A 16359-nucleotide genomic window follows, 5' to 3' on the forward strand; every position below is an offset into this window, starting at 1 on the left:
CCCATCACTCCCTCGGCCCATCACTCTCTCGGTCCTTCACTCTCTCGGTCCTTCACTCTCTCGGCCCATCACTCTCTCGGCCCATCACTCTCTCGGTCCATCACTCTCTCGGCCCTTCACTCTCTCGGTTCATCACTCTCTCTGTCCATCACTCTCTCGGCCCATCACTCTCTCTGTCTTTCACTCATCATTCTCTCTGTCCTCCACTGTCTCGGTCCATCACTCTCTCTGTCCATCACTCTCTCGGCCCATCACTCTCTCGGCCCATCACTCTCTCGGCCCATCACTCTCTCTGTCCTTCACTCTCTCGGTTCATCACTCTCTCTGTCCATCACTCTCTCGGCCCATCACTCTCTCTGTCTTTCACTCATCATTCTCTCTGTCCTCCACTGTCTCGGTCCATCACTCTCTCTGTCCATCACTCTCTCTGTCCATCACTCTCTCGGCTCATCACTCTCTCGGCCCATCACTCTCTCTGTCCATCACTCTCTCGGCCCATCACTCTCTCAGCCCATCACTCTCTCTGTCTTTCACTCATCATTCTCTCTGTCCTCCACTCTCTCGGTCCATCACTCTCTCTGTCCATCACTCTCTCTGTCCATCACTCTCTCTGTCCATCACTCTCTCGGCCCATCACTCTCTCGGCCCATCACTCTCTCGGCCCATCACTCTCTCGGCCCATCACTCTCTCGGCCCATCACTCTCTCGGCCCATCACTCTCTCGGCCCATCACTCTCTCTTTCCATCACTCTCTTGGCCCATCACTCACTCGGTCCATCACTCTCTCTGTCCATCACTCTCTCGGTCCATCACTCTCTCTGTCCATCACTCTCTCGGCCCATCACTCTCTCTGTCCATCACTCTCTCGGCCCATCACTCTCTCGGTCCATCACTCTCTCTGCCCATCTCTCTCTCTGCCCATCCCTCTCTCGGCCCATCACTCTCTCGGTCCATCACTCTCTCTGTCCATCACTCTCTCTGTCCTTCACTCTCTCGGTCCATCACTCTCTCGGACAATCCCTCTCTCGGCCCATCACTCTCTCTGTCCTTCACTCTCTCGGCCCATCACTCTCTCGGCCCATCAGTCTCTCGGCCCATCACTCTCTCTGTCCTTCACTCATCACTCTCTCTGTCCTCCACTCTCTCTGTCCATCACTCTCTCTGTCCATCACTCTCTCGGCCCATCACTCACTCGGTCAATCCCTCTCTCTGTCAATCCCTCTCTCTGTCAATCCCTCTCTCTGTCCTTCACTCTCTCTGTCCTTCACTCTCTCTGTCCTTCACTCTCTCGGCCCATCACTCTCCCGGCCCATCACTCTCCCGGCCCATCACTTTTAGTTCCATCACTCTCTCGGCCCATCACTCTCTCGGCCCATCACTCTCTCTGTCAATCCCTCTCTCTGTCCTTCACTCTCTCGGTCCTTCACTCTCTCGGTCCTTCACTCTCTCTGTCCTTCACTCTCTCGGTCCTTCACTCTCTCTGTCCATCCCTCTCTCGGCCCATCACTCTCTCGGTCCATCACTCTCTCGGTCCATCCCTCTCTCGGTCCATCACTCTCTCGGCCCATCACTCTCTCGGTCCATCCCTCTCTCGGTCCATCCCTCTCTCGGTCCATCACTCTCTCGGTCCATCACTCTCTCGGTCCATCACTCTCTCTGTCCATCACTCTCTCTGTCCATCACTCTCTCGGTCCATCACTCACTCGGTCAATCCCTCTCTCTGTCAATCCCTCTCTCTGTCAATCCCTCTCTCTGTCCTTCACTCTCTCTGTCCTTCACTCTCTCTGTCCTTCACTCTCTCGGCCCATCACTCTCCCGGCCCATCACTCTCCCGGCCCATCACTTTTAGTTCCATCACTCTCTCGGCCCATCACTCTCTCGGCCCATCACTCTCTCTGTCAATCCCTCTCTCTGTCCTTCACTCTCTCGGTCCTTCACTCTCTCGGTCCTTCACTCTCTCTGTCCTTCACTCTCTCTGTCCTTCACTCTCTCTGTCCATCCCTCTCTCGGCCCATCACTCTCTCGGTCCATCACTCTCTCGGTCCATCCCTCTCTCGGTCCATCACTCTCTCGGCCCATCACTCTCTCGGTCCATCCCTCTCTCGGTCCATCCCTCTCTCGGTCCATCACTCTCTCGGTCCATCACTCTCTCGGTCCATCCCTCTCTCTGTCCATCCCTCTCTCGGCCCATCACTCTCTCGGCCCATCACTCTCTCGGCCCATCACTCTCTCTGTCCATCCCTCTCTCGGTCCATCACTCTCTCGGTCCTTCACTCTCTCGGTCCTTCACTCTCTCTGTCCTTCACTCTCTCTGTCAATCCCTCTCTCGGTCCATCACTCTCTCTGTCCTTCACTCTCTCTGTCAATCCCTCTCTCGGTCCTTCACTCTCTCTGTCCTTCACTCTCTCTGTCAATCCCTCTCTCGGTCCATCACTCTCTCGGTCCTTCACTCTCTCGGTCCTTCACTCTCTCGGTCCTTCACTCTCTCTGTCCATCACTCTCTCGGCCCATCACTCTCTCGGCCCATCACTCAGCTCTGTACATCACTCTCTCTGCACATCACTCTCTCTGCCCATCACTCTCTCTGTACATCACTCTCTCTGTCCATCACTCTCTCTGTCCATCACTCTCTCTGTCCATCACTCCTATGTTTTCTTCTATGGAGATTTGCCCATCAGCATCAGTGTGTGTGTACAATATTTTTAATCTAACACATAAATTAATAAGTAAATGGCTGAATTTACCTATTTACTAAATATAATAATCAATTATTATGAAATTAACTGAGTAATGAACAGCTGTGTGTTGCGTGTGGTAAAATCAGTATTTACAGTAACAAGGACAATATTATTTCTTTATTATCCCTGCATTGGTAATAAAGCAAACGCTGCAGCTGTTTCTGATGCTGTGAGCGCTGTACGTTCCAGAAAACAACACAATAATCACAATAAAACAAATTACTGGGCAAATGAAAGAATTAAAGGCACATAAACATGATTCTTGGACTAATGAGGAAACGATAAATAAAAAAAAGATTGTGTAACTCCAGGTTTGTATTTTAGGTCTTAAAGGGACAGGTCACACAGAAATCATCATTCTGTCATTTTTTTACTCACTCTCATGTCATTCCCGAACTGTGTTACGTAGTGTTTCCTGCAAAACATGTTTCAAACATCTTTTTTTTTTTTTTGTCCAATGTAGTCTATTATTGTTTGATTCTCAAAACTTATAAAAAATATCTTCTTTTGTGTTCAATAGAAGAAACTCATATAAGTATAAAATAGGGCTGCAATATTTGGCCTCAGATAACAATTGTGAGTGTGATTTAAAATGCTCTGTTTGTTTGTAGGGCTGAAAAATTTGACTGTATAATAATAATAATAATAATAATAATAATAACAATTATTATTATTATTATTATTATTATTATTAATTAATAATACATGTAATAAATAATAATAATTAAATAATTATAATAATTTAGTCATATTAATATATTCACATTTTATTATTACAAAAATGAAATAAAATAAATACAAAAAATATTTTTATTAAATTAAATATTAAATAACATAAGAAATAATCTCAGTGTAATATTTCACTGTAAATAATACGATAATCATATAATTTACAATAATATAATTTTAATCTAAAGTACAACTGTAAAATTATAATACTACTATTTATGGCTGCCTTAATTTATTCATTTTCAAATGATAAACTATTATTGCACTATAAATTTTGATTAATAGTTTGGAACAACGTGAAGGAGAGTATATGACAAAAACATGTTTATATTTAGGTGAAATATTTCTATAAATATCTATGTGGCTTTATTTATCTAATATCACATTTTAGTTTAATAGCAAGAAATAAGGATGGTATGTCCTCATTTAGACGCTCAAATGTAAAATAAATGCACTGTACATAAACATTACATTTGACATCTGTATATTTTAATGCACTTGCCAGATGCTTTTATCTAAAGTCTCTTCCAGTGCATTTAAGGCATAATGCATATAATCATGCATTTCCTAAAAATCAAACCCATGACCCCGGCGTTGCATGCATGAACCATACTAAACCAGTTTATAACAATAACACATATATGCTTTCATGGCAATGTGCAAGTGCTTTGGCTAAATGCATGAGCCAGATGCATCAATGTAAATGTGTGTGAGAGTGTGTTTAGGCACCTGTGCCTGTGTAAATGCCTCTCTCTCTCTGGATCTGCTCTCGTATGAGTCTCTGTTGCTCCTGTAGTTCTCGTGATCCTTCCTCCCTCAGACGGGCGATCTACAACACAGAAACACACAACCACACGCATTCCCAGAATTATTATATTCATAAGCAAAACAATACTCTGTGTACTTCAGCCGGCGTGACCCGCAGTAACCCACAGTCACTCAGACTCCACACGACAAACACTGACACCTACTGACTCAAACGAGGCATTACTGCAGCACGGGAGAGAAGAGCAGACAGAATCAAGACAGTAGACAGACAGAAACGTATGTGTGTTAAAGGAATAGCTCATCCACGAATTAACATTTGTTGAAAATGTGCTCGCTCTCAGTGCCACCCAAGATCAGGATGAGTTTGTGTCTTCATCAGGTTTGTAGAAATGTAGCACTGCATCAGTGTCTCATCAATGGATGCTCTGCAGTGAATGGGTGCCGTCAGAATGAGAGTCTGATAAAAACATCACAATAATCCACAGCACTCCAGTCCATCAGTGAACATCTGGAGAAGACAAAACCTGAAACACATCCAGCATTAAGATGATTTTAACTCAAACACATAGAGTCTATAATCCATAATAACTCTTCCTCCAGTGAAAAAGTGTTCTGGTCTGAATCAGGAGAGAAATCTGCACAGATCAAGCAGCGTTTAAACAGATTTAAACAGCACTTTTTCACTTTTTCACATCTGTCTTCTCCAGATGTTCACTGATGGACTGGAGTGCTGTGGATTATTGTGATGTTTTTTATCAGACTCTCATTCTGACGGCACCCATTCACTGCAGAGCATCCATTGATGAGACACTGATGCAGTGCTACATTTCTACAAACCTGAAGAAGAAAACAAACTCCTCCTGATCTCAGATGATCTGAGGGGGAGCACATTTTCTGCATATCTTCATTTTTGGGTGAACTGTTCTTTTAATAACATCACAAGCGTTTAGTGGACACACACACACACACACACACACACGAAGCTCTGACCTCTTCTTCTAATGTGCGGGTGATTTGAACCTCGTCTGCTTTCACATTATCTGCCTGTCGCTCACGCGCCTCCAAATCTACACAAAAAATACAACAATTATGTCACATGCATTACACAGACAATCATAAAGCAGCTTGTTTCTGCCAAGAAATAAACATTTAAAAATGCAACTTTGACTTTTTAAATCGCAATCCTGAATTTTTTTCCTTGCAAAAAGTTTGCATTTCACAATAGTTTTTTTTTTTTTTTGTTAAACCGTTCTGCCGTGTAATAAAAAAAGCAACTGCAAAATGTATGAGATATAAAGTTGCAATCATCTTTTTTATTTTTTATTCAATGATGGGAAAAAAAAAGTTAGACAAACTCAAGAATCGCACTGAATGAGATTATATCTTGCTTTTCAGACTTTTTTTCTAGGAATTGTTTTTTTTCTCGTCTCTTGGCAGAAACATGCCTGCACACAATCGATGTGTTCCCGTGATAACGGAGCAGAAGTGAGAGTATTTGATGAAGAGTAGCTGACCGAGTTTAATCTTCTTCCTCTTGTCGTCTAGCTTTCTGTTTCTCTCCTCCGCTTGTTTCTTAGCGGCACGGATCTTATCGTAAGCAGCCTGGAGGAAAGAGAAACAAATGTGCAAATGATCAAATGAACAGTATTTCTATCAGTGTCCTGCAGCACAGAAGCAGTTTCAAGTCTCTGGGGTATATTTATAGAAATAGACAACAATACACTGTATAAGTCACAATTATAAATTTCTCTTTTATGACAAAAATCATTAGGATATTAAGTAAAGATCATGTTCATGAAGATATTTAGTAAATCTCCTACTGTAAATATATCAGAACTTAATGTTTGATTAGTAATATGCATTGCTAAGAACTTCATCTGAACAACTTTAAAGATGATTTTCGCAATATTTAGATTTTTCTGCTCCCTCAGATTCCAGATTTTCAAATACCCGTATTTTCCAGACTATAAGTCACACTTTTTTTCATAGTTTGGCTGGTGCTGCGACTTATAGTCAGGTGCGACTTATTTATCAAAATTAATTTGACATGAACCAAGTGAAAACATTACCGTCTCCAGCCACGAGAGGGCGCTCTATGCTGCTCAGTTCTCCTGTAGTCTACACTGAACACATAGAGCGCCCTCTGGCGGCTGGAGACGGTAATGTTTTCTCTTGGTTCTTGGTTCTGAATAAATGTTTTTTTCCTCATCATGACGTATTTTTGGACTGATGCGACTTATACTCAGGTGCGACTTATAGTCCGAAAAATACGGTAGTTGCATCTCAGACAAATATTGTCCTCCGAACAAACCACACATCAATGAGAGATGATTTATTCAGATATCAGATCATGCATAAATCCAAAATTTCGACCCTTATGAGTGGTTTTGTGCTCCTGGGTCACAATTCAGTGTGAGAGGACCTCAAGATGATTTCATTTAAACATCAGATCAGACATTTCTCATTACAATTCTCTAAAGAACCAGTTTTTCTGGATATGCCTGGAAAACGTGGATTATTTAGAGGTGTTTAAAACTAAGATTTATAGACCTAGAAAAGTCATTCATCTGTATTACGAATATAATTTTTCCAGAATCTTATAAAAAATGTATCAGGTGGAAAATTGACTTTTTTTAAAAAAATACTGAAATGTACTGAAAAAAAAAACGAAAAACAAAAGATGCTCCTCACTTTGGCAGCGGCGTCGGTCAGAACCTCCAGAGCCTGAGACAGCTGATGAAAGAGCTCCGCTGCAGAGAAGAAGAAACGACTCAATCACATTCACACCAGTCTGAAACACTGGTATCAGAACGCACATGTGTTCAAACATCCCTGAGGAAACAATGCAAGCTTAGGAAACTAGACCTGATCATTTCTTTAAAAGCATTAGATCATGTTTTACTGCTTTATTAACATTTCCTCTTCAGTGCATTTATTGAAACTCAACAGTTATTGCATATCAACGCCTATTTCAACAACTTTAAACACTTGCCTATTTCATAATTTTTTTTCTAAAAAATATAACTGCAAAACATTTTTACACCACGTTACCATTTTTCGCCAAAATAAATAACTAAAATGCACATGACAATAAAAACAATACATTATTTACAGATTCATACACAGTACATCAAACTGTTTTTAATCACTTGTGTGTTGTTTTAATCTTTATCAAATAATAAAATTAATTCATAACAGCTATCACTTCCTCCCAAAATAATGAATCGAAACATGCATAAACTTTTGAATAATGATCAATTAACATAGAAATATTTATTTATTTGTTGTTTTAATTGCAAAATTTCATCCCATATTATCCCTTCCCACCAAAATAATTAAGTAAATATATACATAAAAATATTAATAATTAAGATACACATTCACTATTAAAACACAGTGTGGTGTACTTATTTTTGTATTATTATTATAATATGAAACATACGTGTACATAACAAACCACACATCAATGGAGAGATGATTTCTTCAGCTTTCAGATCACGCAAACATCTCAATTTACCGAAATGTACTGGTTCGTGATCCAGGATATAATGTATATATATAGTTGAGTGTGAGTCCTGCTAACGAACATGTTTCCTTCATTACAGCGGGGTGCTGGCGCTCTCACGAAAGCTGTTCCTGTTAATGACACCCCGCTGCGTGTAAACGCGGGTCCCTGCCGAAGCGTACGAGGGGCCGCCGGACCCCTAATGACTCTGAGGGCACGACTGGTTCTGCTCTGCGCTAACAAGCGTCTGCGAGCTCCGCTTCCCCCCCCCCAGAGACCCCCGGCAGCCCTCGGCTCCGGTTACTGAGATACCTGCTCCATTAACAGAGCGCACGCAAACCAGGTCAACACGCGTCTGAACCAAGCCTCTTCTGCTCAACCACACTGCTTATTGGATCTAAAATAGTGAAATAATATTAGGTTTTAAATCATCTGTTTTCTGTGTGAATCTGTGTTAAAGTGTAATTTATTTCTGTGATGCTCCGCTGTATTTCCAGCATCATTCCTCCAGTCTTCAGTGTCACATGATCTTCAGAAATCATAATAATATCATGATTTACTGCATTGTATTTTTCAGGATTCACAGATGAAGAGAAAGGTATTGTTAAAAATATAAAAAAATATATATTCAAGCACCTTATCTCCTTTATTGTAATGCATTGGGCATATTATAATTTTTTTGTAATTATTTACCGTGACTTTAATATATTTTTATTTTAAAAAACACTATATAATAATAATATTATAAAATTTGTGGATATTTCAGGCTACTTCTTAATTTAATAATATTATTATTAATATATTTTCTATTTATTTGTGCATTTACGTTTTTCTAAACTATAATTTCTTGCATGAAGAGACAAATTAAGTGGACTGTTATAATGATTTTTTAATCTTAGAATGATTTCTGAAGATCATGTCACACTGAAGACTGGAGGAATGATGCTGAAAATACAGCGGAGCATCACAGAAATAAATTATATTTTAACACGCATTCACATAGAAAACAGCTTTTTTAAATTATAAAACATTTTCACTATTTTTACTACACTTTTCATCAAATAAACGCAGTCCTGCTGAGCATAAAACCCTTGTTTCAAAAGCATTTAAAACTCTGAATTATTCCAAACTGCCGCCAGTGAAGCGTGACCTCTGCCTGACCCCTGTGCTCTCGCGTGAGCGGCCATATGGTCATACTCTCAATATCCCATGGTTTCTGAGAAAGCAAACCTGCACCATAACCCATTATGCCTCGTTTCCCCGTTTTGACTTAATCAGGAATTGTTGAAGGCCTCGGGAGACCGCAGGGAGGAAAACACGGCCCTCGAACACGCCATCTTCGTCCACGCTGCATTTCTCCTGACACTGAGTGATTTTCCCAGCTCTGATTATGCACATGTTCTGAGTCACGGGGGGTCTAAGAGAAGCCACATGCTTTCGTTACGTCTCGTCTTATGTCATGCTGCCTCGATCTGCTCCGAATGTTTGGTCTCAGTTGTGCTTGTCTTGGGTTTGAGCCATGATTTTAACCGTATCTGATCTACAGTGGCTTGATGCGGTTAACTTTGAGCTTGAACTCTCATGAAAATAATGTCCCTCCAAAATCAACTGAAACATTTTGTAGGATTATATTTTGCAAACACATAAAAAAAAGGTTAATGTGTTCATGCAATTGCAACATTATTTTCACAACAATTAAGCTACTTTTCCCTTTTACAGTAATGCATGGATACAGTTTATATTTATAGTTTATAGTGATCCACATTAGATTCACATTTGTGTAATAAGTATTTTTTAAATAAAAAATAAGTACTATTTCTAATTCATTAAATATAGAATATGATAATTGTGATAATATATTTATAATAATTTTCAATGAAAATACAACAATGATATTTCTGTATAATTTAATGCATTAAAAGATTTAAGTATTTTATAAAAAATAGTTTTAATTCAAACAAGGCAGCATTTAAAATACCAGGATTAACAAATACAAATTATTAGCATTTTTATAATAATATACTTTTTTTATTAAAATAAATACTATTTATATTTTATTAAATGTAAAATAATATCATAATTGTAATAATATATTTAGAATAATTTTCTTAAAAATAAAAACAACAATATATTTCTACATAATTTAGTACAAACAAGCATTTTAGTATTTTATAAAAAAATATTGTTTTTATTCAAACAAGGCAGCAGTTTAAATACCAGGAATAATAAATACAGATTATTAATTTTTTATTATAATATATTTTTTATTAAAACAAGCACTATTTATATTTTTATTAAATATAATATTATAATAAAAGTAATAATCATAATATATAATAAAAACAATACAAATTATATGAAATAAATAAATACTTAAAAAAAATATTTTTTTTAAAAAAAGCAGAACTTAAAATACTAACTCGAATTATAAATAATCAAAACTTACGTATGTAGTAATTAAAAATGAGAATTTGAATATGAAGAGAATTCGGTGGAGTTAAAAGCACTTAATTGTCGTGAAAACAGTCCTTTGCAAACTATAATTAGTTGTGATCTGGAAGTGAAATATGATCTCGTCGTGTTCTTGACAGGCTTGCGTGAGACTCGCCCTCGCTCTCATAACCCTAATTTAGTGCCCTGTTTTAATGATTTACTGCAGGGCTTCTCTCAAAGGCTCAGATGCTGGAAAACAGGAGTTTATGCTCTGTCCGAACAAGGACAAACATCAGCTGAACCGGCTAAACAACGGATTCAGAAATCATGTGACATCACAGACACTCATTAAACTACGACACTGAAGCTCCCTGATGTGAGAGGATCAGACAGAGACAGGGAATTAACCAGATTTATATTAGAAACATTCCTTTAGAGATATATAGATAAGGGGAAAAATAAAGCATATATGTGTCCAGTCAACAAGTCAATGGCAAGTCAGTCCAGACCACCTAATTATCATACAAGAGACAGAAATGTAAGAATAAATACAAACAAATTATAATAAAAAAAATAAAAAAAATTATATATATAAATATATATATATTAAATATGTATTTAAATATGGAAACATACATGTGGGAATAAATAAATAAACGAAACAACAAAAAACATTTAGAAAAAAAGAAAGAAAGAAAAAAGAAAGAAAGAAAAAAAAATTTAAAAGAATAAAATCAAGTTAAAATTAAAACAAGTGGAAAGAATAAACCGTTTTTAAAGGTTTGAAAGAATAAAATACAGTTAAAATATAAAAAAATGAAGGAAATAATAAAAATGTTACAAAAATAAAACGGAATAAATACAGGAAAGAACAAAAGTTTAAATAAATAAATAAATAAAACATATAAACAAATAAAGTTACAAATAAACATTAAACAAGTGGAAAGAATAAAAATAAAGTTAAAATACAAAACATGAAGGAAAGAATTAAAAAGTTACAAAAATAAATAAGAAAGAAAGAAAGATTATATATAAATAAATAAAAGAATAAAATGTTTAAAAGAATAAAATTAAATTAAAAATAAACAGAAAACAAGTGGTTTAAAATAATAAAAATACAGTTAAAATACAAAAAATGAAGGAAATAATTAAAAATGTACAAAAATAAATACAGGAAAAAAAACTAAAGTTTAGATAAATAAATAAAAAAAGAATAAAACATTTTTAAAAAATAAAATTGTTAAAAATAAATAGAAAACAAGTGGTTTAAAATAATAAAATACAGTTAAAATACAAAAATAAAGGAAATAATTAAAAATGTACAAAAATAAATACAGGAAAAAAACTAAAGTTTAGATAAATAAATAAAAAAGAATAAAACATTTTTTAAAAATAAAATTGTTAAAAATAAACAGAAAACAAGCGGAAAGAATAAAAGTTTGTAATAAATATAAATATCAAAAATAAGGTTTAAATACAAAAAAATGTGGGAATAAACAGAAATAAAACGGAAAAACAAATAACATTCTGAAAGAAGGAAAGAGTGAAAAAGAAGGAAAGAAAGATTGATTGAAAGAAAGAGAAAGAAAGAAAGAAAGACATTTAGGACTGAATTGAATATGAAATGATTTCTATCTTCTATCATGTTGTATTGATGATTTCTCTGGGTCAGGTCTGTGTCTCGTGTGTGTGTGTGTGTGTGTGTGTGTCTCACCAGCTTTGGGATTGTCAGGGTTTTTATCAGGATGACAGGACAGAGCTCTCTGTCGGTACGCTTTCTTGATCTGCAGAAGAGGACAGAGAAGAATCACCCGCCGTTCTCTGCATTCATCACATTTCTCCCTCGTTTCGGCTGAATGCACATATTTCACAGAAAACCCATTATATGCAAAACACTGGCCATAACTCCAGACTCTTTCCTGGAAGTCCTGAAGCTTCAGAGATGTGTTATAACAATAGACCGGCTCCGTGCACACGTCTCTGAACTCCCATGAGCCTCTGGGAATGTGAACCGTGCGTCTCTTGGTGTGTTTCTCATCAGACGCTGTCTATCAGCTGACAGAGACCAACACATCCACATCGGCTGATCCTCACATCTGTCCAGCTGCTCTTACACTCATCATGAAGCTAACTCATGAAAACACTTTCCTTAGAAATCACAGCCAATTATTTCCATTCAGAGTTCAGTTTACAGGCAAATATGACCTTCATTTGTTTGTGATCATATAATTCACAACCATTAATAATTTATGATCTTTAAAAGATGCATGTTGGAATTAATAAACATTTAAATTAATTTACAAGAATAAAATGCATTTTATTTAATTTAGTTAAAGTTAAATACAGAACATAAATAAGTTTGTTAAGTTTAAAAGAATAAAGTTTAAAAATTATTTGATAAGCATCAGAATGTTATATAAATATTGCATTTTGCACAAAATTGCATGTTTTCTCAATTTGTGTCTTCAGAAAATATAAATATAATTGAGCTGTTTTTCCTCCATATTTTAACAATATCAGACTATGACACGCATTAAAAACACAGGATAACTTTTTTTTTTTAAAAGTTTTTAATTCCATAAAATACTTTTTATTTTGTTTTCGTTTTTTGTTTTTTTGACTTTATATCTCATATCTTTTACTTTTTTCCTCATCATTTTTATTTTTATCTCATAATAATTGTAACTTTTTATCTCATAAAGCAATGAAAGCCTGATGCATCAAATATCACTCTCAAAAAAAGCAAACCTTTATAAATATACACAAACTTTCAATAAACTATTTCATTAAAAAAAAAAAATCCTGTAAATTTTAAAGTCATAAGTTAACGACTTTCTATGTCACATCTTTTACTTTTTTCCTCATTATTTTTATTTTTATCTCATAATAATTATGGCCTTTTATCTCATAATTATGAGATACGCCTGATGCATCCAATATTACTCTCAAAAAAGCTAATTATACTTTCAATAAATAAACTTTCAATAAACTTGAAAACTTAAAAAGTGCTGTTCAGGCTTGACATGATGAGTTTCCTGCAGCTCAAACACCCTTCTTAGACTTCATCCAGACTCAGATCTATCTCCGGTTCACATGTCGTCTCGAGTCACAGTCCACAGTTTGATTAAACAGCTGAACATGGCTACAGAAGTTGCATGAACTGAAGATATTAAAGATGCGTGACGTTCCAGACGTCTGATGCGTGCGCTGGACAGAAGTCAGACGGCTGCTGGGTGAACGCCATTCGTGTCTCTAACCTAATAAACTCTTCATCAGGATTGAACTGGAGGGTTTTTAAACATGAGATTTACTTTTATTCATTAGCATCTATTCAAAGCCACAGCTGGAGGTTTGGTGCTCAGTGTTCAGTAAATAAGAAGTTAATATTGAGTTATATTTTAGTAGTTTTGCCAATAAGAATATAAGCTTTAAAGCCACAGCAGAACTGTTATTTTCTTAATGAATCAGCCGTTCAAATGAATCAATGATTCAAAGACTCATAAAGTATAGTATAAAGTATATATATACTGTGTGTATATATGCTATTATTTTATTTTTAATATTTTTTAATTAATATCTATTGTACATATGTAACATTTAGCTAATTCCTGTGTTCAGTGTGTATTTATATCACAATGTACAGAATGCACAATATTCTCAATATTTATCATGAACACATAATACAGTAAACATATTATATGCACGAATAAATTTAATATTTATACATTATTAACACACTTAATTTACAATATATTTCAAGTATGATATATATATTATATATATATATATATATATATATATATAGTTATAATATAATTCATAATATTAAATACTTTTAAATAATAATAATTTAAATGATATTAAAAATTAAATAACTATAATACAGAAAATTCAATACATTTAATATGATAAATTATATTGTGAAAATAATAAATGCACAATTTAAAAAATAATTAATATACAATCATATTCTTAATAATATTATATAATATACATTTAAAGTACCGATATTAATTATATATACTCCTTAAAACATTATATTGGTTTTATGATTTTTAGGGTGAAATTCTGATCTGGACATTTCTTCAGTAACAACAAATCTGCTCTGGACAGGACAGACAGCGCCACCTACTGGCCACAAACTGCCTCATCACTACTATACTCTACTATACTCTACTATACTCTACTATACTGTACTATAATGTAAGTGACAAAACGTATTCCTCAAACATTTACACTCATAAATAACTTCAGTCTCGTCCAAACAATATTATTTATTAACCAGCTGTCTTTAATATCTGTGTTTACTTACAGAAACCAATATGAGTGTCTTTATGTCTAAACCATCTTTAAAACATTAATAAACACAGACGTATGTCATTACAAAGCCTCTGGTAGAGGATTCAATTAAATATGAACCATAACCTAAAGTAAACACACTAATAAATCAGTATTTTGCTCATGTTTCTGACACCTAAACACTTCAGTTTCTTTCTACTCATAATCCGAGCACCAAACATTCCCTCTTTAACCTCCACGAGTGATTAAACAACACCGTTACACTCGTATTTTATAGTATTGTGTATACTTTAACAGATGATTATAATATCTGTATGACTGACACAAACAGCTCACAGACCACGCACCTGTTTCTCTGTCGCGCTCGATTCTATCCCAATAAAGCGTAAAGATCCATCTCTAGGAGCTCTTTTGTTGACGCCATGATTCAATTTCAGTAAATAAAACAAGCAATAAAACAAGAAACGTGTGAAAATAATATTCGTGGTTTCCTCAGCAGCGGTTTGAAGAGTTCTTCTGCGCGATTTGGAGTGTGTTGACATGTGATGGCAGAAGGAGTGCAGCGCCCCTCAGGGCCTGGAGGAGGAAACGCGCCTTCATTATCAACAAATCACATCAAGCGTTGTTTTAGCCTTGTCATAATAATCATAACCAGTTTTTATTTGGGTTTCAATGCCTATTTTATCTTATTTTATTATTTTTTAAAGTTATTTTTAAAGTAAAACTAAATTAAAAAGATAAATGTTGCTTGAAAAAATTTTTATTTTTTTATTTTATTTATTAACACATTTATTTTTCATTTTGTTTTTATATTATTGTTTTCAATTCTTACTTTATTTTTATTTTTGCTATTTTTACACATCAAGTTAAACTAAATATAAATGAGAAACGTTGCTTGAAAAACTGAAACTGAAAAGTTTTTTATTTTTATTTTATTTTTATTTCAGTTAATGTTTATTTTATTTCAAGTGACACATTTTTTATGATTTTACATGTAAACTACCGAATCAGAAGTTTTTGAACAGTAAGATAATTTTTTTTAAAGAATACTCTTCTGCTCACCAAGCCTGCATTAAATTTGATCCAAAATTAATCAGTAACAGCGGTAATATTGTGAAATATTTTTACATAATATTATATTGAAAATTTTCACTTACAGTAGAGCATTCTAATATGCTGATTTGCTACTCAAGGAACAATTTATCATGTTTCTTTTTTATTATTAAAATAATAAATAAATATTTCTTATTTTCTACTCTTCTTGGTGTACTTTGGATCAAATAATGCAGGCTTGGTGATTAAAAACATTAAAAATCCTATTGTTAAAAGTCTGTGTATTAATTTAGCATGTTTATATTTCTATAACACACTGTTGCATGGAGGATGAACACTTTTTATGACAGAATTATCTATCCAAACTGCTAAAACATGCCAATATGATCTTGCATTATGCAAATAAAACCTAACTTGATTCATAATCATTAGATTATTTTATTTGTATATTCATTTGAATCATTCCCTTCTCTTTTTCGATCACGCATGTTTCAGCTGTGAGTGACACTAATTCAGTTTATCCTCACTGAATCTCTCAAACATGCATGACGTGCAGAATCTCATGTATCAACAATGCTGATTTGGAGAAAATGTAGCATTGCTTTGGTGTCTCATCAATGGAAGTGTCGTCAAATGAGAGTTCCAAACCCATTCACTGCAGAGCATCCATTGATGAGACACTGATGCGATGCTACATTTCTCCAAACTGATGGAAACAAACTCAGGAAGGCCTGAGGGGGAACACATTTTTAGCACATTTAATTTTTTTTTTGGTTGAACTGTTGATTTAAAAAGTCTAGTAGTTTTACATACTCCTGCACATTCGCAGATGCA

General features: G+C 35.2%; 1 pseudogene; it reads right to left on the reverse strand.

The window, feature by feature from the left end:
- LOC113117809 (dnaJ homolog subfamily C member 17-like) overlaps positions 1-15003 on the reverse strand; it is a 48211-nt pseudogene extending 33208 nt beyond the window's left edge.
- Between the last annotated feature and the right edge of the window lie 1356 nt (positions 15004-16359).

Source organism: Carassius auratus, chromosome 17, assembly GCF_003368295.1.
Source record: "Carassius auratus strain Wakin chromosome 17, ASM336829v1, whole genome shotgun sequence".
Taxonomy (NCBI): domain Eukaryota; kingdom Metazoa; phylum Chordata; class Actinopteri; order Cypriniformes; family Cyprinidae; genus Carassius; species Carassius auratus.